The sequence below is a fragment of the Carcharodon carcharias genome, chromosome 14 (genome assembly GCF_017639515.1).
Source record: "Carcharodon carcharias isolate sCarCar2 chromosome 14, sCarCar2.pri, whole genome shotgun sequence".
Classification (NCBI taxonomy): domain Eukaryota; kingdom Metazoa; phylum Chordata; class Chondrichthyes; order Lamniformes; family Lamnidae; genus Carcharodon; species Carcharodon carcharias.
The window spans coordinates 42,435,853-42,461,769 of record NC_054480.1 but is presented as its reverse complement, the minus strand read 5'-3'; positions in this window follow the sequence as shown (position 1 = coordinate 42,461,769).

Sequence of the window (25,917 nt, the reverse complement as noted above, 5' to 3'; positions counted from 1 at the left end):
AATCAATATTTTGCCTCAGTTTTCAGGGTGGAGGACACGAGTATCACCCCAATAGCAACAGGTAGTGCAGAGGGTATAGGGAAGGAGGAACTTACAACAATCACCATCACTAGAGAAAAAGTACTGGGCAAACTATTGGGATTAAAGGGTGACAAGTCCCCAGGACCTGATGGCCTACATCCCAGGGTCTTAAAGGAAGTGGAGATAGTGGATGCATTGGCTATAATATTCCAAAATTCCCTGGATTCTGGAAAGGTACCAGTGGATTGGAAAAATGCTAATATACAAAAAGAGAGGGAGGCAGAAAGTAGGAAACTATAGACCAGTTAGTTTAATGTCTGACGTTGGGAAATTGTTGGAATCCATTATTAAGGAAGTAGTAATGGGGCATTTGGAAAATCAAAGTGCAATCCATCAGAGTCAGCATGGTTTTATGAAGAGTAAATCATCTTTGACTAATTTGCTAGAGTTCTTTGAAGATGTGGCAAGCAAAGTGGATAATGGGATCCTGTAGATGTAGTATATCTGGACTTCCAGAAGCCTTTGATAAGGTGCCACACAAAAGATTAATACACAAGACAAGATCACACGGAGCTAGGGGTAATATATTAGCTTGGATAGAGAATTGGCTAACCAACAGAAAGCAGAGAGTTAGGATAAATGGGTCTTTTTCTGGATGGCAAGCTGTAACTAATGGGGTGCCAGAGGGTTCGGTCCTTGGGCCCCATCTATTTACAATCTATAGTAATGACTTGGATTCAGGGAAAGAAGGTACTATAGCTAAATTTGCAGATGGCACCAAAATAGTGGGAAAGTAAGTTTTAATAAAGAAATAGGAAAATAACAAATTGATATGGATAGGTTAGGTAAATGGGCCAAAATTTGGCAGATGGAGTTTAACGTGAATAAGTGTGAGGTTATCCATTTTGGTCGGAAGAATAAAAAGGTGACTTATTATTTAAATGGAGAGAAATGTCAGAATGCTTCAGTGCAGAGGGACCTGTGTGTCCTTGTGCATGAATCACTGAAAGCTAATATGCAGGTACAGCAGGTAATAAGGAAGGCAAATGGAATTTTGGCATTTATTGTTAATGAAATAGAGTATAAAAATAGGGAAGTGTTGTTGCAACTGTACAAGGCATTGGTGAGACTGCACCTGGAGTACTGTGCACAGTTTTGGTCCCCTTACTTAAGGAAGGATGTAGTTGCATTGGAGGCGGTTCAGAGGAGGTTCACTAGATTGATTCCAGAGATGTGGTGCTTGTCTTATGAGGAGAGATTGAGCAGTTTAGGCTTATACTTGCTAGAGTTTAGAAGGATGAGGGGAGATCTAATTAAGGTATATAAGATGCTAAAGGAGATAGACAAAGCAAATGTGGAGCGGATATTCTCCCTTGTAGGGTATTCTAGAACAAGAGGCCATAGCTTTAGGCTAAGGGATGGTAGGTTTAAATAAGAGATGAGGAGGAATTACTTTTCTCAAAGGGTCATGAATCTGTGGAATTCACTGCTTCAGAGTGCAGTGGATACCGGGACGCTGAATAAATTTAAGGAGGAGATAGACAGATGTTTAATTAGTAACGCATTGAAAGGTTATGGGGAGAGGGCGGGAAATTTGAGCTGAGGCCGAAATGACCACCTGTGACCATTAGCGCTGTGAGGGCTTGCAGATCCAAGCGTAACCCAATGAGATGCTGATCAATTTATTGGAAGCCCCTCTCCATGAGAGTCGCCAATTTCTCAATGGAGGAAGCCTGATGCTCTGTCCTGAGGTTCATGCCATCACTGACACTCTGCCTGGAATCCTCCATCACAGAGACCAAGTGAAGCACATCCTCATGCAACCCTGCCAGATGCTCCCGCGCACCCTGCCACTTGTCCTGCAGCTGCTGCATGGTGGACATCTCCAGAGGCATATCATCGCGGCCCGACTCAGCATGTGCCTGGTCCCCTGCAGCCCTCTGGCTGCTGGCACCATTGGCACTCTCTGTCCGTGCCATCTCCTCCAGTGATTGTGAAGTGCCCTCTCCACTGTGCCCCGGGACACTAGCTGACGTTATAATCCCCACCGATGTGGTAGTCGCTGTGCTGGTGCCTGATTCACTGAAATGTTGTGACGCTCATGCCAATTGACGCCCCTCAGGTGTGGAGGGGGGACTCTGGATGTCCTCCTGGCGACCATGCGGTGGTGAAGCTGAAGTTAACAACAAGGACAGTGGATCAGTTAGCGTTCAGTCAGTAGCACAATTCATCCCTTTCCCCCCCAGGCTCATAATGTGCTCAACCTTCAAGAACCTAAGGAGATGAACATTGGTGGGGTGGTAAATAGTTAAGAAGAGGCCGAAACATTACACGCACACACAGACAGGTTGGTCAGATGGCCTAAGGAATGCCACTTGGAATGTTATGTGGTTAAGTGTGAGGTTAAGCACTTGGGCAAGACAAACAAGGTACAGGAATACATGAGTAATAGAAAGATCCTGGAAAGTAAGGACAATTACAGGGATCTTGCTGGGCAGACCCATTAAGGTAGTAGAACAGGAACATAAGGCGTTTAACAAGGTAAAAGCCAGACTTGCCTTTAGTAGTTGAGGAACAGAATGTAGGAAAAGGGAGGTCATGTTGCAAGTGCAGAAAACGCTGTCAAGGCCACATCTACACTTCTGCGTTCAGTTGTGACCTGCGCGTCATGGGAGGGATGGCATTGGAGTGGAGAGAGTGCAGAGGTTCCTGACCAGGATGCATGCTGGCCTGGAGTGATGAAGAAACATTGCAGACACTTGTGACATTTGCCATGGAGCACAGGAGATTGACAGGTCACATTATTGACCTTCATACCATTATGAGGGGCATAGACCAGGTGGACAGAATGCAACATTTCCCCTTGGCGGAGGGATGACTAACATGGTGGCATTTATTTAAGTTGAGTGCCATGAGGTTGACAGGTGAGGTGCTGAGGACTTTTTGGACAGAGTAACGTAGGATGCACTGGCTGAAAGGGTGGTGGTGGTACAAACCCTCCTAAGATGCAATAAGTATTTGGCTGTGCAGCAGCGATGCCATGGCATGTTAGGCCATGGGGATAGTGGTCACAAATGGGATAAGGTGACTTTGGAAGGTGCTAGAGACGTGAATCCTCAAAGGACCGAGGGACCTTTGTGTGTGACCCACACGTCTGACTGTATCAGTCTGTGAATGAGCATTGTTGCAGCATTAACGATTGCAGCAACCATCAGTGCTTTGGATGGTGGGAAGACAGAGTGGATGGGACTGTGGGCCTCAAATATCTGGCCACTGCACCGCAGCCTCGCCAACACCTGCCACCTGGCCGCCTGCCTCCTCCCCAGCTCCATGGCCTGTCCTTCGAAGTGGGTGACGGTGTGCAACATGGCCTGGCCACCACCAGTGCACAAAAGCTCTTGGTTGTTGTGTTTAGTTCTCGCCTGAAGAACAGAAAAGACTATTTATTGGGGCTGCTCACTCATGTACTCTGCACGCGCATGCCGCACCCCAACCACAGTGGCCCATCTGAGGCCTCCAGCAGCTCCTGTCCACACTACTGGTGATCAATCACCAGAAGCTAGTACGGCTGCTCCCAACCCCCTCCCCCAACAGACACCTTGGACACGTTCGGCTTCCAGCACTTTGAATAGCACACGGGTCTTAGAGCCCATGGCAAGGAGGCGCAACTAGATGCAGTGCCAAGGCCAGTAGATGGCTCTTGGCCATGACACGTTTTGGCTCCCCTTCCATCATCTCATCGCCAACAATATGACATGTGTTAGAGTTCTCAGTATGTGTCTAGCTGCTTTCCCTGCAGGTTGTCCGCGCACTACTCAAATGGGACAAACACAAACATATACTGCGGGGAGAACCCATCTTCTACTCAACCACTAAGGCTGATGTAAGCATGGTCACTATCTGTTTGCCCACCCAGCATGCACCAAATTCCCAATGCAGTAACGACACTAAGACGTGGGATGGAGGAGCTCTAAGGCTAAGGCTACCTGCTGGGTTAAATGGCCAAGGCCGACATGGTACTCACCCTTCCAGAGCGCAACAAATCTTTGAAGTGCTTGCGGCACTGGGTCCCTGTGCAACGGACTGCATCTTAGGAGCTGACCACCTCCACCACCTCCTGCCAGGCCCACTTTGTGACGTGGGGGGCCGTCCTCCTCCCATCCTCAGGAAACATGATCTCCCGACATACTGCCACCTCCTCGAGAAGGGCAGCAAGGCAGGCATCAGAGAAGCGAGGGGCACATTGGCCTACCCTGCAGCCTGCCCTCCTCCTCTGGCCTGCCCTCTTCCGGAGCCCACTGTGCAGACCCCCTGCACCTGTTGCTGGCCATGGTGATCAGCCTAAGGGAGGCTGCCTGGCCTTTCTTTATACAGACTGCTGGTTCCCCATTGGAACCAGCAGTCTGTGCACGCCCGCCGCAAATTTGAAAATCCTGCTTTCCACATCTCGCTTGCGCAAAATGGCAGCGATTGGCTCAGCGCCCACTGGCAATTGGATCAGGCTCACCCATTCAACAAATGAAAAATTCTGCCCATGATATAATTCACATTAAAGGGCAAAATGCTTTAAAGTTGCTTGGGATGGGTAAAGAAGTATACGTAAGAACAGGTAGTCTCCATCGTGTAGTTGGAGATCATGGGACAGGCAATCCAACAACTACAGAAGCCAAATTCTTGGATCTGCAGGAAACCAGGCTTTATTAACCTATTGTAGAATCACAATAGTTATTATATGATTTGTTTCTGAGCAACGAACTTGAATTTGGACAATAGGCTCCAATCCGAAGCATGAGGAATCATATAATTGAGTTTAAAAATATTTCCTAAATTTATAATTAAACAGCAAAATGCACACCAATTGACTGGTTTTGATGGAATTCTACCATACAGTATTTTCACAAACTAATTGATTGTTAAAAACGTTCTTTCATTAATAAAGTCTGTTTTAAGACGAGTACCCACTTGATTTATGTTGATTTCCTTAATTTACAATCCATGTCTAGTCAGAAAAAACACTATTATTAATGGCAGCTGAAATTAAAAAAACAATGGGTGGAATTTTTGAGTCGGTGGGTAGCCATGATCGGCGGGCCTGGGAGCAGCTGGGGAATGGACCACCAACTGCGACTTCACGCTGGCTGGCCAATTAACGGCCAGCCAACGTATGATGCACACTGAAAGGCTCAGTGTTGCCAAAATGGGGGCGGGAGGAGGGTGAGGGCTGAAGTCTGAGCGGGAGCAGGGGAACGCACAATGAAAGCTCCCTGAAGGCAGAGAGCTGTATCAGGGAGCTGAAAATTTTAAAACCAATCAATAAAGATTTGAAACTGCAGAAAAAAATGTCCACATATCAGTTTCACTCACATGAAAATAAAGATGATGAAAATTCTGTCCTAACATTTTTGTTTAATTAATAGTGGAAACCTCATCCCACCCTTGGATGAGGTTTCATCAAAAAGGCAAAGTCTTCCTGGCAGACTTGCCCACCCGCCAACCGTAACATTGGCCGGGCAGTGAAAAATCGCCATCAGTTGCTACTTTAATGGCCTTAATAGGCCTCCTAATTGTCGGCAGGGGTGCTGCCAACTCTCGCACACGCCCACCGATTGAAATATCGCGTGAGTTTGATTTGTATTTTTCGCTGCCCGCTCAAACTTTCGGTTGGCGGGTGGGCAAATAGGCCTGGCAGCCTTGGCATTTTTTATGTAACCTCATCTGTGGGCGGGATGAGGTTTCCTAAGGCAAATAAAAAAGTTGGAAAAGTTTTTCAACTCCATTTCAAACATGTCCCTCTTCATGTGACTGAGTCAGATTTGGGGACATGTTTACATCATTTATTAAATCTTTATTTTCCTTTGTCCAAATCTTCATCTCCCTGAAGCAGCTCTGCGCCCTCAGGGAGCTGTCAGTGCGTGCTCCCACACAGATGCGCAGACTTCCGCGCTCGCTCTCCTCCCACCCCCACCCCGGCAGCGCTGAGCCTTTCAGTCCATTGAGGAGTTTTTACTTGGAGCTGGTGTACTTGGTCACTGCCTTTGTCCCTTCCGACATGGCATGCTTGACCAGTTTCCCGGGCAGAGCAGGCACACGGCAGTCTGGATCTCCCGGGAGCTGATGGTGCTGCGCTTGCTGTAATGGGCCAGGCGGGAAGCCTCACCCACGATGCACTTGAAACTATCATTCACGAACGAGTTCATGATGCTCGTGGTCTTGGAGGAGATGCCGGTGTCGGGGTGAACCTGCTTCATCACTTTGTAGATATAGATGGGGTAACTTTCTTTTCTGGATCTTTTCCTCTTATTGCTGCCAGTTTCTTTAAGGCTTTCTTGGCTCCCTTCTTGGGAGTTGGTTTCACCTCATCCATGCTCTTCATGCTTGCTGGTCATTAATTGGCCAGCCAGTGTGAAATCGCAATTGGGGGCCCATCGCGGGTGGTTGTCCGTTTTGCAGCCGCCCGATGAAGGGGAAATCTTGCCCCAGGCTCCTGAAGGTGGCTTTGGAGGCAGCGGCGGCTGCCAGAAACATTTAGAAAAAAGTGCATTGGGCCAGTTTGCTGAGAGGTTCTCACCTCCAGCTCTTTTCCAAGGGCTGGGTCGGTGCCAAGGTCAGCGGCTGAGCAGGAAGGCAACTGAAGTAATTCTGGAGGCAATTAAGAGGAATTTCCCCAGTAGAACCCCTCTTTCCAAATAAGGGAGCAGTCTCATGCTGTGTCACCAACCCGGAAGGTTGGAGAAGGTGAGAAAGCAGTGAGAGAATCACTGTAAGTGACAAGCTAGGAAGGTTTGATCAGTTACAGTGAAGAGCTGCAGAAATAGCCAGGCTGAGAGGCTGCTTTGCAACTCAGTCCCATCATAGTCTGTTTTCATTGCTTAACAGTTAAGTGTCAACTGCCTATAAGGCATTTCACTTGACCAAGATTTCACCTACCCTCGGCTATACTGCCCCGCTGCCAGCCTTTAGAATGAAATAAGATGGCTTATACAGCTACACTGTCTTGGTCAGCGGACTTTCTTCTGCAACATGCTCCACCTACACAAACTGCCTTCTCCTTAGTGTTAGTTGCTCAAATGAGGATGTGAGATGCCTGCAGAGAGATGAATGAGTTGAGCTGTAAGGTTTGTTGGCCTGAGATATGTTTTAGAGGCCAGAGCTGACAGCATCATGCCACTCACTTGTCATACCCTCCTGAGGTCCTGGATGTTAAGGAAGGAAGTAGTTAAAGAAGTTTGCTGGATCCGGTGCCCTTGGTTTGTTGGGACTAAAGGATTTGGGTTGCACGCTTGTTTCAGAGTGACCGAGTTGGTACAGAGACAGAGAACATCAGTAGATCATTGTTAGAATAAACACATGCTGTTTATTTACAAACAAAACTCAGCAGCTACACTTGTGTGCTCACAATTCAAAACTCTGTCTTCACTCTTCAGTGTCTAACTAAAGATTCTCTCACAGAGGTAGCCCGTACTACTCTGCTATTGGGTATTAAGATCATGTGATCTTACATTACAACACTTAAGGTCTTGAAGGTATATTACATATCAGACTGGCTGCCCTTGATATCAAGGGCATTTGACAGAGTATGGCAATAAGGAGCCCTAGCAAAACTGGAGTCAATGGGAATCAGCGGTAAACTCTGCTCTGGTTGGAGTCACACCTAGCACAAAGAAAGATAGTTGTGGTATTGGAGGTCAGTCATCTCAGCTCCAGGCCATCACTGCAGGAGTTCCTCAGGGTAGTGTCCTCGGCCCAACCATCTTCAGCTGCTTCATTAATGACCTTCCTTCCATCATAAGGTCAGAAGTTTGCTGATGATCGCACACAATGTCCAGCACCATTCACGACTCCTCAGATACTGAAACAGTCCATGTCCAAATGCAACAAGACCTGGGCAACATCCAAGCTTGGGATGACAAGTGGCAAGTAACATTCGTGCCACACAAGTGTCAAGCAATGACCATCTCCAACAAGAGAGAATCTGACCATCACCCCTTGATGTTTAATGGCATTACTATCACAGAATCCCGCACTTTCAACATCCTGGGGGTTATCATTGACCAGAAACTGACCTAGACTAGCCATAAAAATACTGTGGCTACAAGAGCAGGGCAGAGGCTAGGAATTGTGTGATGAATAACTCACCTCATCACAGGTGACTACCCAACATCTGTCCATCATCCACAAGGCACAAGTCAGGAGTGTGATGGAACACTCCCCACTTGCCTGGGTGAGTGCAGGTCCCACAACACTCAAGAAGCTTGACACCATCCAGGACAAAGCTGCCCATTTGATTGGCACCACATCCACGAACATTCACTCCCTCCACCACCAACACACAGTAGCAGCAGTGTGTACCATCTACAAGATGCACTGCAGGAATTCACCAAGGCTCCTTTGACAGCACCTTCCAAACCCATGACCAATTCTATCTAGAATGACAAGGGTAGCAAATAGATGGGAACACCATCACCTGGAAATTCCCCTCCAAGTCAATCACCATCCGGACTTGGAAATAGATCGCCATTCCTTCACTGTCACTGGGTCAAAATCCTGGAACTCCCTTCCTAACCACACTGTGGGTGTACCTAAACTACATGGACTGCACAGGTTCAAGAATGCAGCTCACAACCACCTTCTCAAGGGCAACTAGGGATGGGCAATAAATGCTGGCCCAGCCAGCAAAGCCCACATCCCATGAACAAATAAAAAAATTACTACAAAATTCAATTGCTAATTATTAGGTTGTTTAACTAAGTACCCATTTGGTTGTATAACAGGGATTACAGCTGAGACTAGTTCTGGCTGTGGAGAGTTTTATAACAAGCAATCAAACTCTGACTGAAGGAGCCTGCCTTGGTTTCAGTCTTCATTTCGAAACAACTATTGGAACCAATCAGTGGTAGCAGAGAATGGCTGCAGCTTGTAAGTAAAAGATTAGAAACTAAACTTTCTTCGGCAAAAGACTGTATTTGGAGTTAACTTTAAGAGCAGAGTGGTTTGGAGTCACAAAAAAAAGGAGAATGGCTGAATCAAAATGTAGAGTTTCAGTGTATGATTACCCACCGATGTTTTCTGAGAGTGAACCCTACAAGCAACGGAAGAATGAAGTAACTATGTAGACACTGGTTACATCCTTGCCAAAGAAAAAATAGGGAATGGCCTTGGCACCTTTGTTACCATACAAAAGCAAAATAAGATGCAAAGTATTTTCAGAGTTGAAGCCTAAGCATTTGGACACAGATGAAGGTTTGGAAATGTTGTTATTTTTTATGGATACGATCTATCAAAAAGATGATTTTTTAAGTGCTTCTGAATCATGGTTTGATTTTTGACAAATTTAGAAAGTTGGAAGAGAGTCCATAGAAGATTACATAATGGAATTCAGTAGACAATATGCAAGATTGCAAAAGTTCCATCTCGAAATTCCCCAATCAGTGCTGGCGTTCAAGTTACTAGTCTGTGCCAAAGTATCAAATATGGACAGGCTTCTAGTTCTAAGGTGAGTTAATTTTGTGGAAAGGCACACACTGCTGGCACAGATGTCAGAAGCTCTTAAAAAAAATTCCTTGGAAAGCATTCCTTTCCGGCAGTGTTTGTGGCACAAATGAGCCATTTGGCGGTGAGACAGAAAATGGAGGATAAAGTGCCAATGGGGTGACGAGATCGTTTAGAAACAGGACTCAGTCATCAGTATGGGAGGAGATTTGTAACTCGAAACACAGAAACATTATGGCAGGAGAAAAGAATTAGGGATTTATGACAAAAGAATAAACCCCAGAAATGCCCAGGGCTTGGTCAATTGGTGTTTCAGATGCAATTCAAAATATCATTGTGCAATGAACTGACCTAAACTATGTAATAAAGTGTTCAAAATTAAACATGAGACAGAAAACTTGGAAGAAGAAGATGGAGTTATTGACCAAAGACAGGGCATTGTATAGTTACAAGAAGTTTCAGCCTGTTGAAGAATGTCTTGGTTGCAGAGTCCTTCATCTGTGCAGTGCTAGATAGTGGATGCACATCTACAGTCTGTGGAAATGACTAGTTAAAATGCTACCTGGACTCCTTAAATGACAAGGACTGGAAAAAGATTAAAGCATTTGAGAGTTCATCCAATTTTAGATTTAGAGATAATACCCCAAAATCTTTAAAAAGGGTAGTGATTCCCTGTAAGATAGCTGGAGACAATCAGTTCATCAGCACGGACGTAGTGTCTAGCGAAATACTGTTACTGTTGAGCAGGCCTTCGATGAGGAAAATGCAAATGAAGCTGGACGTGGAAAATGACAAGGCCATTGTACTTGGAAAACCTATGAATTTACAATTTAAGCAATCTGGATGCTACTGTATTCATTTAATGAAACCAAACTTTTCTATTAAGGAGATTAAAAAGTGCTATTAGTGTCAGGGGATAGGAATTTGGAAGACAAAAAGCAAACTGTGTTAAAATTGCATCAGCAATTTTCCCACTTTCTTCTCAAAGATTAAAGTATTTTGCTCAGGGATGCAGGAATAAGAGATGAAGAATACTCTGAAGTTATAGGGGAGATAAGCGATAGATGTGATATGTGTAAGAAATATGAAGGACACCATCACGGCTGATAGTGAGTCTACCTTTAGTGAGGAATTTCAATAAAGTTGTGGCAATGGATTTAAAGGTGTGGGATAAAGAAAAGAGCATTTTTATTTTACATTTCGCAGACTTGGCAACAAGGTTTAGACAGTCAACAATCGTATACAGAAAAGAAAATAATTGTGGATCAGGTAATGGAGAAGTAGATAGGGACTGGATTGGGACCACCAGCAAAATTCCTCACTGATAATGGGTTGAGGGGGAGGGTGGAGTTTGCTAACAATGAGTTCTGGGATATATGTGAAAATATGAATATAATAGTTATGAATACCGCAGCTGAAAGCCCTTTAGTAACAAAGTGTGTGAAAGGAATCATGCAGTTATAGATGAGATGCTTCATAAATTATTGACCAAGCTATAAATTAACATCAGCTCTAGCATGGGCTGCTCATGCCAAAAATTCAGTGCAGATGGTGAGGGGCTATAGTCCATATCAGTTGGTTTTTGGTAGAAACCCAAAAATTCCTTCAGCCCTGACTGATCGTTCCCCAGCTTGGGTGGGAATTATGATTAGCTGTACTTTCTCTGAGCATTTAAATGCACTACATATGGGTAGAAGAGCGTTCCTTGAAGCCAAAGTTTCAGAGAATTTGGCGAGCTCTAAGACACAATGCATGTCCATTGGATACTATTTTCAATCAGGGATACATGGTATACTATAAAAGAGAAAGACTTAATGAGTGGAAAGGACCAGAAAGATTATAGGTAAAGATGGTAAAACAGTAATTTTACAACATGGGAACCAAACTATTCGGGTACACTCATTAAGGCTAGTTGGCACAGACTACAAATTTGCAGGTTTGGGAAGGCCACTGGAAAATACAAAAAATGGTTAAATGTACAAGAAAAAGGATAGGAGGTTATGCCTATGGATTGGAAACATGAAGTACAAAAATAGGAGGCGTGGAAATGCAGTATCAGTTCAGACAGTGGGTCTGGGAGTGAACATCTCTCAAGGAAGAGATCACAAACTGTTGAAAGAACACCTATAAATGGCAGAGGGAGATCAAACAGTAACAGTCTGGAGCGCACTAGCAGGCGGGAAAGTGGGCATGGCTGAACAAAGTCAAGGAATATGGCACAGACTGGTAATGCTACAAGGAGCAGAAGCCCATGTGATCGAGAAGTCTTAGTCACTTAGATGATAAATTAATTAAGGATGCCAAGCAGCAAGAACTACATAGTCGGAAAGAATTTGGGATATACACAGTAGTGCCAGATAGGGGACACCCAGCTCTGTCTCGTAGATGGATATGCACGAAAAAGGTGCTTGCTGATGGGACTTATAAAGCTAAAGCCAGGCTAGTGGCACAAGAGCTTGAAGAAAAATTGGGCAACTGGGAAAAAAAGAGTAGATTCACCTACAGCAGGGAAAGTTATGCTGAAGATCATTTTTAACTCTATTAGCTACAAATGCTTGGGAATGTAAGTCTATTGATATTGAAGCTGCTTTTTTGCAGGGACACCAACTTCAAAGGAAAGTTTTTCTCTGTCCACCAAAAGAGGTGCTAAATGCAGAAGGGACTCTCTGGAAGCTAAATAAATTTGTATACGGTTTAAATGATGCCTCCAGAGTTTGGTATTTCTCAGTGAGGTCAGTTCTATTAAAAGTTGGGCTGTCTTCAGTTGGAAATATACCCAGCAATGTTTTATTGGCACCATGGAGGCATCTTTACGATGCATGTAGATGATTTTTTTGTGGAGTGGTAGTAGCGAATTTGGAACAGTTGTCATTAATGGGCTCAGAACGGAGTTTAAAATTGGAAGTCAAGCTTCTGATAAGTTTAAGTACATTGGATTGGAAATCAGGCAGAGTGGATCACATGCCTGTTTACATCTGCAATCCTATTTAGAGAATGTCAATCCCATTGCAATTAGTCATGGAGGGGCCTCGCAGAAAGGTACAGTGGCTTCTGAAACAGAAAACGAGAAACTCAGAGGTCTAATTGGGCAACTGAATTGGCCAGGCAAACAAACAAGGCCAGGTGTCAGTTAAATACAGAGATAAAAACAAAAAACTGCAGGTGTCAGTTTTGATGTTTTGGAATTGAGCATTAAAATGAACGATCCCAAGGCTGAAGAAATCATTCGGTCAATCAAAATATTGACAAAACTAAAAATGGAGCAGTGTGTTTTGAAATTCCTGTCTTTGGGTGATGTTAGGAAAATGAAACTGCTCATGTAAATGTTATGCAAATCTATATGATGGATTTTTAAGTGTGGGAGGATTTATAATATTTCTCATGGGTGGATAAAGGCAAATGTTGTCCTTTGACATGGGAATCTAAAAAGATATGAACAGTTGTAAAAAGCACCTTGGCAGTGGAGAGTCTTGCCATTGTTGAGGTGGTAGATATGGCATTCTTTATATCAAAGATACTGGCAGAAATTTTAATTGAAAAAGGATATTCAGGAATGGTACCTATCAAATGTTTTATAGACAATAAGTCACTTTGGGAAAATGTTCACTCTATAAAGTCTAACAAGGCAAGATTGTGGATTGACATTGCAAGCTTAAAACAGATGCTCAAGAATAAGGAGATTGCCAAGAACAAATGGCTTGATAGCAGCTACCAATTATTTGATTGCTTCACCAAAAGAGGAGTGAGCTCCAAGAAGTTACTAACGATGCTCAAAGAGAGATGTCTTTTTCTTTGTGTGGACATATCTATACATGTGTTTTTTTTAAGAAGGGGACTAAGGTCAATTTATTGAATGAAAAAATATATATTGATGTTTGTTATTACCATTATTTTTTTGATTATATAAATTTAAGGGTTACTTTCTTTTTAAGAAGAGGGGAATCTATTAGGGAAGGTAACAGTTAAAGAAGTTCAATTACTAATTATTAGGTTGTTTAACTAAGTACCCATTTGGTTGAATAAAAGGCATAACAGCTGAGACTATTACGGTCTGTGGAGAGTTTTATGACAAGCAATAAAACTCTGAAGGAGTCGGTCTTGGTTTTGGTCTTCATTTCTAAACAACTATTTCTTATGTTTTTGGTTATTAGGTTCGCTTTGTCTGGCGAATGCTAGCTGTGCCCTTGATATTAACACATTCATTGGTGCTTGAAACAATACAGGCAGAGACCAATTAACTGGACAAACACTGGTAGTTTATTGGAACTAAGAACAAAGTACTAACACCATGTGCACTTCTTCAATCACCTCCAGCTCTAGACTTCCAGTAACCCAAGAAGCCCCTGCTGTGTAGTGACTAGTCAATACAGTGATATGGTCAACTGACTACATTCTCTTAAAGGTACATAGCACTCCACTTTACCACACTTCTGGAACTTATCACTGGATCCTCCTGGTGTACAGGTTAGAGGGGACACACTGCTGTTGTTCACTTAACCCAGTCTGCTTGGTTGAAGAAGCTGCCCTCTGCCTCCTGCCCTTAGGAAAGTCACCTCTCTGCGGCCTCTCATCTCCCTCAGGTGGGAGGTAAGAGTGGGAGATCCAGGACCCAGCCTTCCAGCTCTCCTCACCATGCCGATGGTTGCTGCAGCTGAAAAAGTTAGGTGCTGGTGAACATCTCTGAAGGATGTTGTTGTCCCACTAATTAGGGATCCTTCCTCAGTCTGACTTCATCATTTCGCCCGCATTTCCTAATTGGTTAGGAAGCCTGTGAGTGAGCTTTTAATTGGTTTGCTTTAGCAAAGAGCACGTGAAAGGCCTGCTACTCCAGTGATTGTGTTCGTGACCCAAAAATGGACCCACATCTGAGGAAAAGCATAAATAACTTCAGCAATCAGATATTATCGTTTATTTAAATGTTATATTTCATTAAACAATAATCATCCACTGAAATAACAATATTTTACTGATAAAGTTATGGAGCTCAATTAATGTAATATTAATCCTGCAAAGCAAACAATGGAAGGACAATTCTTAAACAAAAATATTCTTGAATGCTTCACATTGATAAATTGAGAAACTCACCAGCCAGGCATACCATTATTTTCATGCATTTACCTGTAGTCTCACTACTAAACAGATGTGCATCCGATTCTTTTTAAACAATGTTAACTGGTAACTTAAATAAAAACAAAAAAACTGCGGATGCTGGAAATCCAAAACAAAAACAGAATTACCTGGAAAAACTCAGCAGGTCTGGCAGCATCGGCGGAGAAGAAAAGAGTTGACGTCTCATGACCCTTCGACAGAACTTGAGTTCGAGTCCAGGATAGAGCTGAAATATAAGCTGGTTTAAGGTGTGTGTGTGGGGGGCGGAGAGATAGAGAGACAGAGAGGTGGAGGGGGTTGGTGTGGTTGTAGGGACAAACAAGCAGTGATAGAAGCAGATCATCAAAAGATGTCAACGACAATAGTACAATAGAACACATAGGTGTTAAAGTTAAAGTTGGTGATATTATCTAAACGAATGTGCTAATTAAGAATGGATGGTAGGGCACTCAAGGTATAGCTCTAGTGGGTTTTTTTTATATAATGGAAATAGGTGGGAAAAGGAAAATCTTTATAATTTATTGGAAAAAAAAGGGAAGGGGGAAACAGAAAGGGGGTGGGGATGGGGGAGGGAGCTCACGACTTTAGGTCCATTCTTAATTAGCACATTCGTTTAGATAATATCACCAACTTTAACTTTAACACCTATGTGTTCTATTGTACTATTGTCGTTGACATCTTTTGATGATCTGCTTCTATCACTGCTTGTTTGTCCCTACAACCACACCAACCCCCTCCACCTCTCTGTCTCTCTATCTCTCCGCCCCCCACACACACACCTTAAACCAGCTTATATTTCAGCTCTATCCTGGACTCGAACTCAAGTTCTATCGAAGGGTCATGAGGACTCGAAACGTCAACTCTTTTCTTCTCCGCCGATGCTGCCAGACCTGCTGAGTTTTTCCAGGTAATTCTGTTTTTGTTTTTAACTGGTAACTTGTTGCCTGGTCTTGCTGGGAGGCTGCTCCGTGTAGTCACTACCTTCTTTAGGGGAAGAACGTTAAACAATCATTTAGTTGAAACTTTTTCATTTTGAACTCTTTTCTTCTAATTCTGCTGTCACAGTTTATCTTAAGTAATGGATTGAACCTTAGGCCCCAAAATGTGAGCGCTGGCATTGGCTGAGATGTTCAAAATTTAAAAATCACAAACCTGACCCCAACCTATCCCTATACCTACATACTTCGGGTTTTGACAGATGCAGGACAAAGGGTCAGCAGCTGTCCTGCTCCCAGAGATTAGCCAATGAAATATTTTAATGAGCCTCTGATTAAATGTGCTTTTTGCAGGTTTAACGCTGGCTGGCTGTGTTTTCTAGGCTTTGTGAAATAATAGCTGAAGGGAGGTGAGGACAGTTTTGGCAAGGTGTTTCCCCTCCCCGCCCCAGACCTGGAAACTATCCCCCACATTAGGTTCTGCCCACTTCCTGACCATACAGCATCCCATCAGGTCAAGATTGAACCCTGCCCCACACTCCTACTGCAATCTGTGGGCAATTTACCTGCAGCAGCAGCTTTCTCCAGAATGTATCCTTCCCAACTGGAAGCCAGGTCTGCCAATCCAGCCAACTTCCAGGCAGGGGCCCTGTCAAGCTTTGCATAATTTGGACATCAAAATTCCACAGTATTCAGTAAAACTAGTAAATCCAGAATTCCTGCCAGAAATTCCACCCCAGCCACATCCCACCCCCACCTACATGAATATCCCTGCCACTACACAGCCCATCCCTGTCAAAAATTTCTTTGGTTCAAGGTTCATTTGTCAAGAGATGCCTTTGTAATTACATCATCTACGTTTCCAAGATATAAATATTTGGATCATGAACCTTCTCAAACATGCTTTCTCTAAGACAATTATTTCAGTTTTATGAGTCACTTATCATAACACCAAACCCTATATTTGAAAATTATCTTTGTAGCTGTTTTCTGACCTTGCTGGGATCAATTGCCTTCTGAACATAGGTGTCAAAAATGATCATTTTAAATGTATCACTAGTAAGCTCTTTGAAATATTCAGATCATCTGTAACTCATAATCAAGTGCATTGAGTGTGTTCAGTACATGATTAATCTTGTTGCTACCATCAAAAAGAATTGAGGTACGTAGCAAATCCTGGTCAAAAATTCCTCTCCTCTTCTCATCAGAGATCAGACACGTCCAATGAGTTAAGTCTTGCTGGTCCCACATTTTCACTTTTAGTAAGACCATTAATTTTACACATATGGCTCATGTTTGTCATTCCAATCTAATTGATTGTACAGTTATCACCATTAAAATCTATTATGTTATGTTTAACACCATCCATTTAATTGGCCCAGACTTCCATGGACACGAGCAATCTATCTCATACTTGGTTTCACCATTTATTATACAGTCACTTTTCTTTCTAATTGAAAGCAACCATGAGGCAGTTAGCTCATTATAGTCAGAAGATAATAGAGAAATAGGACAGGAAGCAGTGTGAATTTTAAACACAGGTGGTTATTCTGGTGTTTTATCAGCTGAATTATATTCAAAAGATCACAAATGAAAAATTTCTGCGAGCCCATTTCTTGGAAGTAGTCTAATTAATACAGCTCTTTAAAATAGGTATGTCAAATAGAGTTGGGAGATATACCCAGTCAGTGAACCCTTCCTCAAAAAAGGGTATAAATAAAATTGTGGGCCAAGGGGAGAAGGATTCACTTATTATTGCATGCACTCTGTCATTCTTCGTCACTGATGACGGTTGATTATCCCCAAAGATGCCATGGGGTAAGGTATTGAAGTAATCACATACACAGTTCTTTCCTTCTCAAGCAAAGGTCTTTATTTCTTCAGAGCATGGAGCCTACACAGCATGCCTGACGTTAACAAAGACTAAGTGAGTGTAGAATCTCTCTCTCACACACACACACACACAGATGCATTCACTCAATCATCCCAATACAAAGGAGTTTTTACACTGTGTACACAGTTTTTACATTGGAGATATATAGTGTCCTTGATGACTAATAGCCCCTGTGAAGCACCCATTATCCCATCACTCAGCAGGGATACCAGTTCCCGTTCTTCCATTTACAACATTCCTACAAAGTTTCGACTGACCTTGGATCCCATACACATTTGGCTCTACTCTATTCCATGTTCTTGCCTACATATAGCGTGGATCCCTTGCTGAGATGCATCTTCTTTCTGTGATTCCATTAATTCATTGTTAACCCACTTGTTCATTAACAAAGCTTAACCTGTTCACTTCACATGTTCCAACACACACAAGGAGCACATTCAGTCACATGCTCACTACACGCTCACACTCACCACCATTACATTGGGCTGGGAGGGGGGGGAGCTTTGGAACTGGGAAGGAAAGAAGGGGGTGGAGTGCCAACTACCCTCCCAATGCAAGCAATTCCTCAGTGACAAGGAAGGTCGAAGATGGCCTGCCTGCCCAGAGGCCAATTGAGGCCCTTAAGTGGCCAATTGAAGACCACTTAAAGCCCTTTCCTGGACACCACTGGCATTCTGCCAGCAACAAGAAGGCCTGCTGAATGCAGAGACTGCCCAGTAAAAGTAGGCTCGGTAGGGGGGGAGGATGTGTGGGCTGGTCCTGATTGGGCACCCTGTGGCACATGGAGGCCATTCCTGGCAGCGAGGGCCACCCCTGTGGAAATGCTTCACTAACAAGCCCATGCCTCCCGTGCCAGGGCTTACTTGGCTGGATGCGGCAACACTGACCCTACTGAACTCTGTTCCAGGGCAGATTCCATGGTGTTGCTCCAGGTTGGGGTGCAATCGCAGCGGGCAACTAGTCTTAGAAACATAGGAACAGGAGTAGGCCATTCGACCCCTCAAGTCTGCTCTGACATTTAACTAGATCATGGCTGATCTTCTACCTCAATTCCATCTTCCCGTATCTCCCGTATCCCTTGATGTCATTGATATCTGGAAATCTATGAACATCTGCTTTGAACATACTCATTGACTTAACCCCCACAGTCCTCTAGGCTGGAGAATTCCAAAGACTTACCACCGTCAGAGTGAAGAAATTCCTCCTCATCTCCATCCAAAAGGCCTGTTCCTTATTCTGAGGCTGTGTCCCTTGGTTCTAGACACCCCAACCAGGGGAAACATCTGTGTGTGCACCGTCCACCAGATTGTGAACCCAAGCCTGCTCTAGATCTAGGTCTCTGTCTCTGCGCTGGTGGAGGGTGTGGGTAAGCGCTTCCAGGCTGCTTATTTCCAGCTTTTCAATGGAGGAGGCGTCCTCTCTGCTGGAGCTGCAGAGCTGGATGGAGCTGAGGGATTGGATAGCTGAGGGTGTCAGTTGCTTGGCAGAGCTCTCTGTGAACCAAAGTAATGATTAGTGCATGGCAGCAGAGTTAAAAGCAGGAGACAGCCTCACAGTTGCATTGAGAGAGGGATGATGTGGCGCAGGATCCTCACGTGGGTGTTCGCTGCCGGCTTCACCATCACTGTGTGCACAGTTCACAACCTCACCAGTCAGAGCGATGGCACACTCCTCAAAGTGAGTGAGGGACCTAATATGGGCCACTCCACCCTCAGTCTCGGTCCTCTCCCTGCTGATGTGAACCAGCTTCTTCTGCGTGAAAACAGATGCAGAGAGTATGAGCCGGGCACATGGCACTGCATGGAATGTTTGTGTGGTGAGTGGAGCCATGGACAGGATGAGGACACGAGCTCCAGAGGATGTGAGCCTGATGGAGATGTGAGAATGACTATGAGAGTTAGTGGTGTTGTACCTTGAGGTGAGATCCCTGTGGATGTGTGATGGGTTTGTGAGTGTTTGAGTTGAGAGTGATGAGAAGAGTGAGTTACCCTGGAGGAACGGATGAGACCATTCATCCCCTTCCTGAACTGGATGGCTGTCTTCTTTTGTAGGGTGTTGACGATGACCACCACTCCCATTTGGACTGGTGACCTTTCTGGCTGACCTTTGGACAAAGTAGGAGTAGAGGACATTGTGGCAGCCTCCACTGCATCCAGTAGGTGTTTCAGGGAGGTGTCGCTAAATCTGCGGGCGGCATGTTTCCTCCCTTTGGCAGACATCAGTTCCCTTCAGCTTCCTATCATTTGACGAGTGCTAGCTCTATGCAGGGGCACCCTATAAACATGGCACTCGGTTGACTGAAGGCCTGAAGTGGTAGGTGAATCAAAGAGCGCCCTGCCAGCAACCCGCTGTGTTTCCCGGGAATGCATGATTAATAAGGCGGAAACGGGAAGATATGGCGCAAAACCCTGCCATTGCGGCCAGTGGGTAAAGCCTCCTTTCCCCACCCACTACAGCACTTAGTGCATATCTGGGATGATTCCACCCCTGTAGTTTTCTTTAAATAACATTTTTTTATATTGATAGCTTAAAGTTTGTTTATGATATTGCAGCTCCTGCCTTAATCGCATGTAAGTGTCCCAATCTTTATTTCACTCAAAATGATTAAAAAGTAAATGATATTATGTGATTTTAATTTGCTGATTTGCTGTCTGACAATTCTTCAAATTGACTGGGTGGGAGGACTGGGACATTGAACATGACTGTTAATGAAGGGGAGCAGGGACTGTGCAGACGAAGCTCCCGTCAATGAGATTCTGTCACAGAGCTCTGTCTGCAGGCATATGTTAGAGACCTCCTCTTTCCCACCATCCTCAATATTATATTTTGCATCATGTTGGAGGTCATCATTGGTGGCTATGTAAGTTCTTGCCAATGTAGGGCAAAGTTATGCAACCAACTGCTACTTTACGGAATCAAATGGGCTGTACTGGAGGAAGCCTCTGGATCCAGGAGGCAGGACCATTACTTGAGGAATTCAATGGTCAGTTTGATGAGGGTTCTTTTTCCAGACATGAACCTAATTGTAGTGTACATCATCCACCAAGCTGTGAGGAGTCATTGCCAAGTTTATAGTGGGTGGCTTTTGTCTCCAAACAGCCAGGCTTTCATGTTCTGTGGAAGGGCAAAAAGTGAGGGGGAATAGCGGATGGCTCCATATAAAAGCGTCCCAGTAGCTGTCAGGAAAGCAGACACAGACTTGTTGGTAAACTGCTGGTGATCACACATCAGTTGCGTATGAATCGAGTATAAACCCTTGAGCCATTACACGAAAGTAATGGGTTCATCTGATGGAGCCTTCGTGGCAACATGTGTATTTGGAGAAATGTCCTTGTGCATGGTTGAATGTTGTGTAATGCGGCTTACCATAGCCATGTGACCTCTGAACCATGTGAGCTCTGATGACATTCCTTTGTGAGTAAAGGATTGAGGCAGAAGCCATTTTATCCACCACATGGAACAATGGTTGTGGTGATTGACCCTTGGAATCTGGGGATAGCTGACAATCCCAAAACCCTTCCCTGCTGTTTCCAGTTCTCAATAGAGAGAACAATAAAAGTGTTTGTTTAACATGGAAGTGGTCACCCACTTAATGTCAACATGAACTGAAAGCTGAATATTGTTGCTATCCTCTGTTGCAACCTGGAAAGAACCAACGGCCAAAAATGTCAGTTTTGCAATGGCCTTGACTGTAACAGCGCTGACTGTGGCCGTGGGCTGCAGATCTTGTTGCACAAGGTGACACATTTCTGTGACAACCCCCCTTCAAGATACTTTATGGAATGTTCCTAAGTGCAAATGTGTTGTTCCAGGCCTCTAGTCCCTGTTGGAAGGATAAGGATTCCTGTGAGATTGCCGTCTTCTATTTGGTAGTCTCTGTACAGCTTCTGCTTCTTTGCTGCTACTCCTCCTCCTCTCTTCTATTCAGAAGGATCTCCATTTGGAAAAAGTGTAATGCGGAAACCCCATTGATGATTGAACAAGCATTTTAAGATTATATAGGCTGTTTTACACCAGAAAAATGTCACGTGAACTGTTGCAGCATTTTAAATAAGGGCATAGTGGTATTGTCTCTGGACTAGTAATCCAGAGATCTAGTGTAATACTCTGGGGACCTGGGTTCAAATCCCACCAAGACAGGTAGAGGATATTGACTTCAATAAAAAATTTGGAATTAAAAGTCTGATGATAACCATGAAACCATTGCTGATTGTCATAAAAATCCACCTGGTTCACTAATGCCCTTTAGGAAAGGAAATCTGCTGTCCTTACCTGATCTGGCCTACATGTGACTCCAGACCAACAGCATTGTGGTTGACTCAAAAATGCCCTCTGATCAAGGTCAATTAGGGATGGACCATAAATTCCCATGAACATTTTTTTTAAAAAAAAGACAAGTTTCCTTCAAACAGTGGAAAAATAGTTCTTTTCTGCCTATCGTTTGTGGACAAAGTAGCAGTGGTAGCACTGAGTGGCATGAAAATGCTATTGGGGCTCCCGAAAACATCAGTTGCTGCCACTTGAATGTTTTGATTAGACCTTCAGTGCGAAAATTGCAGTGTGGCAGCTAAAATGTGACAAGACATACATGTGATGCTTACAAGAAGGGTGCATCAGTCGCAAGCTATTCAGATTTTATAGCTACTTAACATCAGTGTGATCTTAATTGATATTGCAATATTATTGTTATAAGATGAATTTTACAAAGGCACCTGATTATTTTAATAAAGTTCAAGGTGCATTTTCATATTCTGTATTGTTTGACTAATTTGTTTGGAATAGCCCAATAAATATTCAATCAAGTAGTTTATTCAGTTCTAATCTTTATGGAAATGTTATGTTCTATTATCCAGCATCAAACAAAATATTTCTGTCTTACAATCACAAAGCTTCCTCATTTTCACAGATCTGGTTAGCATGATAATGGGAAGAACCTTTGTTCTATGGGAGAAGTGGGTTCAATGTTTCAACATATAACAAGAGCTCAAGGGGCAGGATTTTGAATTTGGCATGCAGACGCAGTCAGTGGGCCTGGGAGCAGCCGGAAAACAGGCCGCTGCCCGCGATCAGCCCCCGACCACGATTTCACATGAAAAGTGCACTGAAATGTTCAGCGCTGCCAGGGTGGGGGCGGGAGTCAGTGTGGGGGCAGGGGAGCGCGGAATGAAAGCTCCCTGAAGGCAGAGAGCTGAAGAATTCAAAGGCAATGAATAAAGATTTTCAAATGCCGAAAAAAAATGTCCACACATCAGAATCAGTCAACCGAACATATGTCTGATCTAAATTCTGTCCAAACATTTTAACCATTTAAAATTAATATTGGAAACCTCATCCCTCCCCTGGATGATGTTTCCTCAAAAAGGCAAAGGCAGCCTGGCCAATTCACCCACCCGCTAACTGTAACATTGGATAGGCAAAGAAAAGTAACCATTGATTACTATGTTAATGGCCTTAATTGTTGGTGGGCGCGCTGCTGACCCACTGCTTAATTGTCACGCAATGACGTCGGGACGGTCACCTGAAATCATCACGTGCTATTTCATGCTCGAGCAGGTCAGGCGAGCGCCTGCAGGCTGAGCGAAAAATTCTGCCAATGTACAAGATATTAGAAGCCAATGATATGCTTCATCTAAGCTTACTTTTCTGTACGCATATCTGGTTTGTATATACTTTTATATAGCCCCTTGTAAGTTTTAAAAGGAGCGTTTTGATCAATTAGGCTTGTTTTAATTTAGCTGTGCATGACCTAACACTGGAACCCAAATTGCCCTTTTAAACTGTTTGGCTGGGATTTTCTGTGCCCGCCAGTAGCAGGCGTGTTCAGTGCTGTGAGTGGACAATTTGGCGCAATTGGTTTCACAATGGCGTGAAACCAGTTCGCAATTGTCCGCTTAGCCCGCTGATGGTGGGCCACATTTCCCACCTTCAGACTTTGGGAATCTCATTGTAATACACCTGCATATCATTATTTAGGCCAGCCCACCAGAATCGTCCCCCCCGGCTGGATGACCCGTCCACGTCAGCAGGAAAGCACACCAAGGTGTTTCACAACATTACGTAAAAGGCATGCCCTTGGCGGGCTGCACTCTGAGGGGAACTCAGAGGTGAGTACACAGTAACATTGTGCAGCGCTCGCCAGGGTCACCTGTTAGAATTCAAGCTTGAGGAGCATTGGTGGGAGGATGCAAGGGCAGCCCTACATTAAGGCGACTTGTGGTAATTTGGCGGGGGCAAGGCCTGCCCTGCTGTTGAATATAGTGCACAAGCATTTGGGGTGGGGGGTTAAGGTGGGTGAGGGAAACCTGTTAAGGAAACCTGTATTCCTCTGCAGCTGAGACAGTTCAGGTCAGCCACATTAATATGATTGGAGTCAGGCTTCTAGCTTATCTGCACACTCAAGCAACGCAGAGGCATCAAAATGTCATCAAGTGTTCCAAAGCTTCTCACCCCCTTGGCACAGACTGCAAAGTCATGAACATTTTAGTGGACAGCAGAACAGTTGGACAACTGCACACGTTGTACAATCTCCTCACTAAAGCTGGCCATGGAGCAGTCACTGGTGGAGGTGCTCACAGCCCCTTGCAATGTCAGCATCACGGTTTGGACCAGTGTCCCCCATGGTTCAAGCTAACAGTGCAGCCTTGCAGTATGGGTTAGGAGAATGCCTGTGCCTGAGCTGAGAGCACAGCATGCAGTCCAATGGGCAAAGCTGCAGCCAATCAGTCGGGTGCCATGAAGCAGAGGTGGTGGGGTTTTGGGCAGCCATGCAGCGCACTAAACTCTGGCCATCCAAGTGGTGGCCAGCACTCTCTGGAAAACTTTAAGGGGCCATCACACTTAACCAGGAAAGGTTCTTAGTACACCCAGGCTAATCACATGTCTCTCTCTTTCATGCTGCAGGAGGAGTACATCAGGATCACGGAGACTGGTGAACTAGCTGTATGCCAGATAGCCTACAGAGTGCAAAGGCGGCGGAGGAGAGAGCAAATGAGATTCCTGGCTGCGCAGAGGGAGGAGCAGCAGCCTCAGGAAGAAGGGGTGGCTGGGCCTCCTGTACATGCTGCTGAAGAGCCACAATGAGCCATTATTGGTTGGCGGTTAGTGACACCCAGGGGTCTATAGATGCCGCCTTTCATTCCTGCAGATAACCAAGGACTAGTCTCACCAAAGACTGTGCATGTCCAGGGAGCTGGTCAGTCACATCTGCCAGCTGCTGCAGGATTTGATGCCACGGGGACATGGAGGGCATCCACTGCCAGTGGCCGTGAAAGTGACCTTGGTGCTCTATAGCAGTGGCTCCTTTCAGGACTCCACAGGTGACCTCTGTGGGATCTCACAAGCCTCCACCAATAAATGTGTCCTTGAGGTCACGGATACCATCTTCGCGAGGACACACAATTTTGTGCATTTCACCTGGGACCAGGACAGCTTGGATGCAAGAACGATTGGATTCGCCCAGATCTCAGGTTTCCCACAGGTATGGTGCTCAGATCTCCATTGCAACACGCAGTCAGCTACATCAACCCTAGGAAATCCACTCGCTGAATGTGCAGCTGGTGTGTGACCACCAGAAATGCATCCTGCAGGTATGCGCATGGTTTCCAGGGAGTGTGCACCCACGACTCCTACATCCTCACTCGGTAACAGATCCCTGAAGCCTTCCAGGGCCCACAGAAGCTGCAGGGATGGTTCCTTGGGGACAAGGGCTACCCACAAAGGCCGTAGCTGATGATATCTGTGTGGCGGCCTCAGACTGCAGCAAAGAGAGAGTACAACAAGGCTCATGCTGCAGCTTGCAACTTGGTAGAGCAGACCGGTCTGGTGAGCCCTGCAATACAGTCTGCAGAGGGTGTCAGGCATCATCGTCATCTGCTCGCCCTTTACAACTTGGCGCTCCAACGGGGTGAGGAACTGGCTGAGGAAGAGATGGAGGAACTGACGGTCTCCTCCAATGAGAAGGACATCGATGTGGATGAGGGTGAGGAGCTCCTTGAAGCCAACAATGATGGGAATGAGGCCTTCGCCCTGGCCAGACGAGGCAGGCATGCTCGGGAGGCCCTCATAGCTGCTAGATTTGTGGAGGATGACGACATGCAGCGAGGACACTCTGAAAATATTTGACTCTTGTCTGGCTGACGGCAGCTTGCTTGCATTCTATGATCAGGGTCATATCATAGAGACACAGCCATGAAACTTTAGAAGCATCTGATCCTATGTCTGCCTTCAGGACCTCACCCCTTCAGAAGCACAGCGTCACTGGTCACAGATGCTGAAGAGATTGGGATCAGCCCCACGTTAAAGGTGCTGAGAGCACACAGAGAGAATGATGGAACTCTATGGCGCCTGCCCATGACATTCTGGCAGCAATGACAAGCACCGCTGAGGTGCAAGCAGCAGTAACGTGTCCAGGGAGTAACTTTGGTCTGAAGGTTGCACAAAGCACAGGGAAGAGGCCCTGGACTGAGGCAC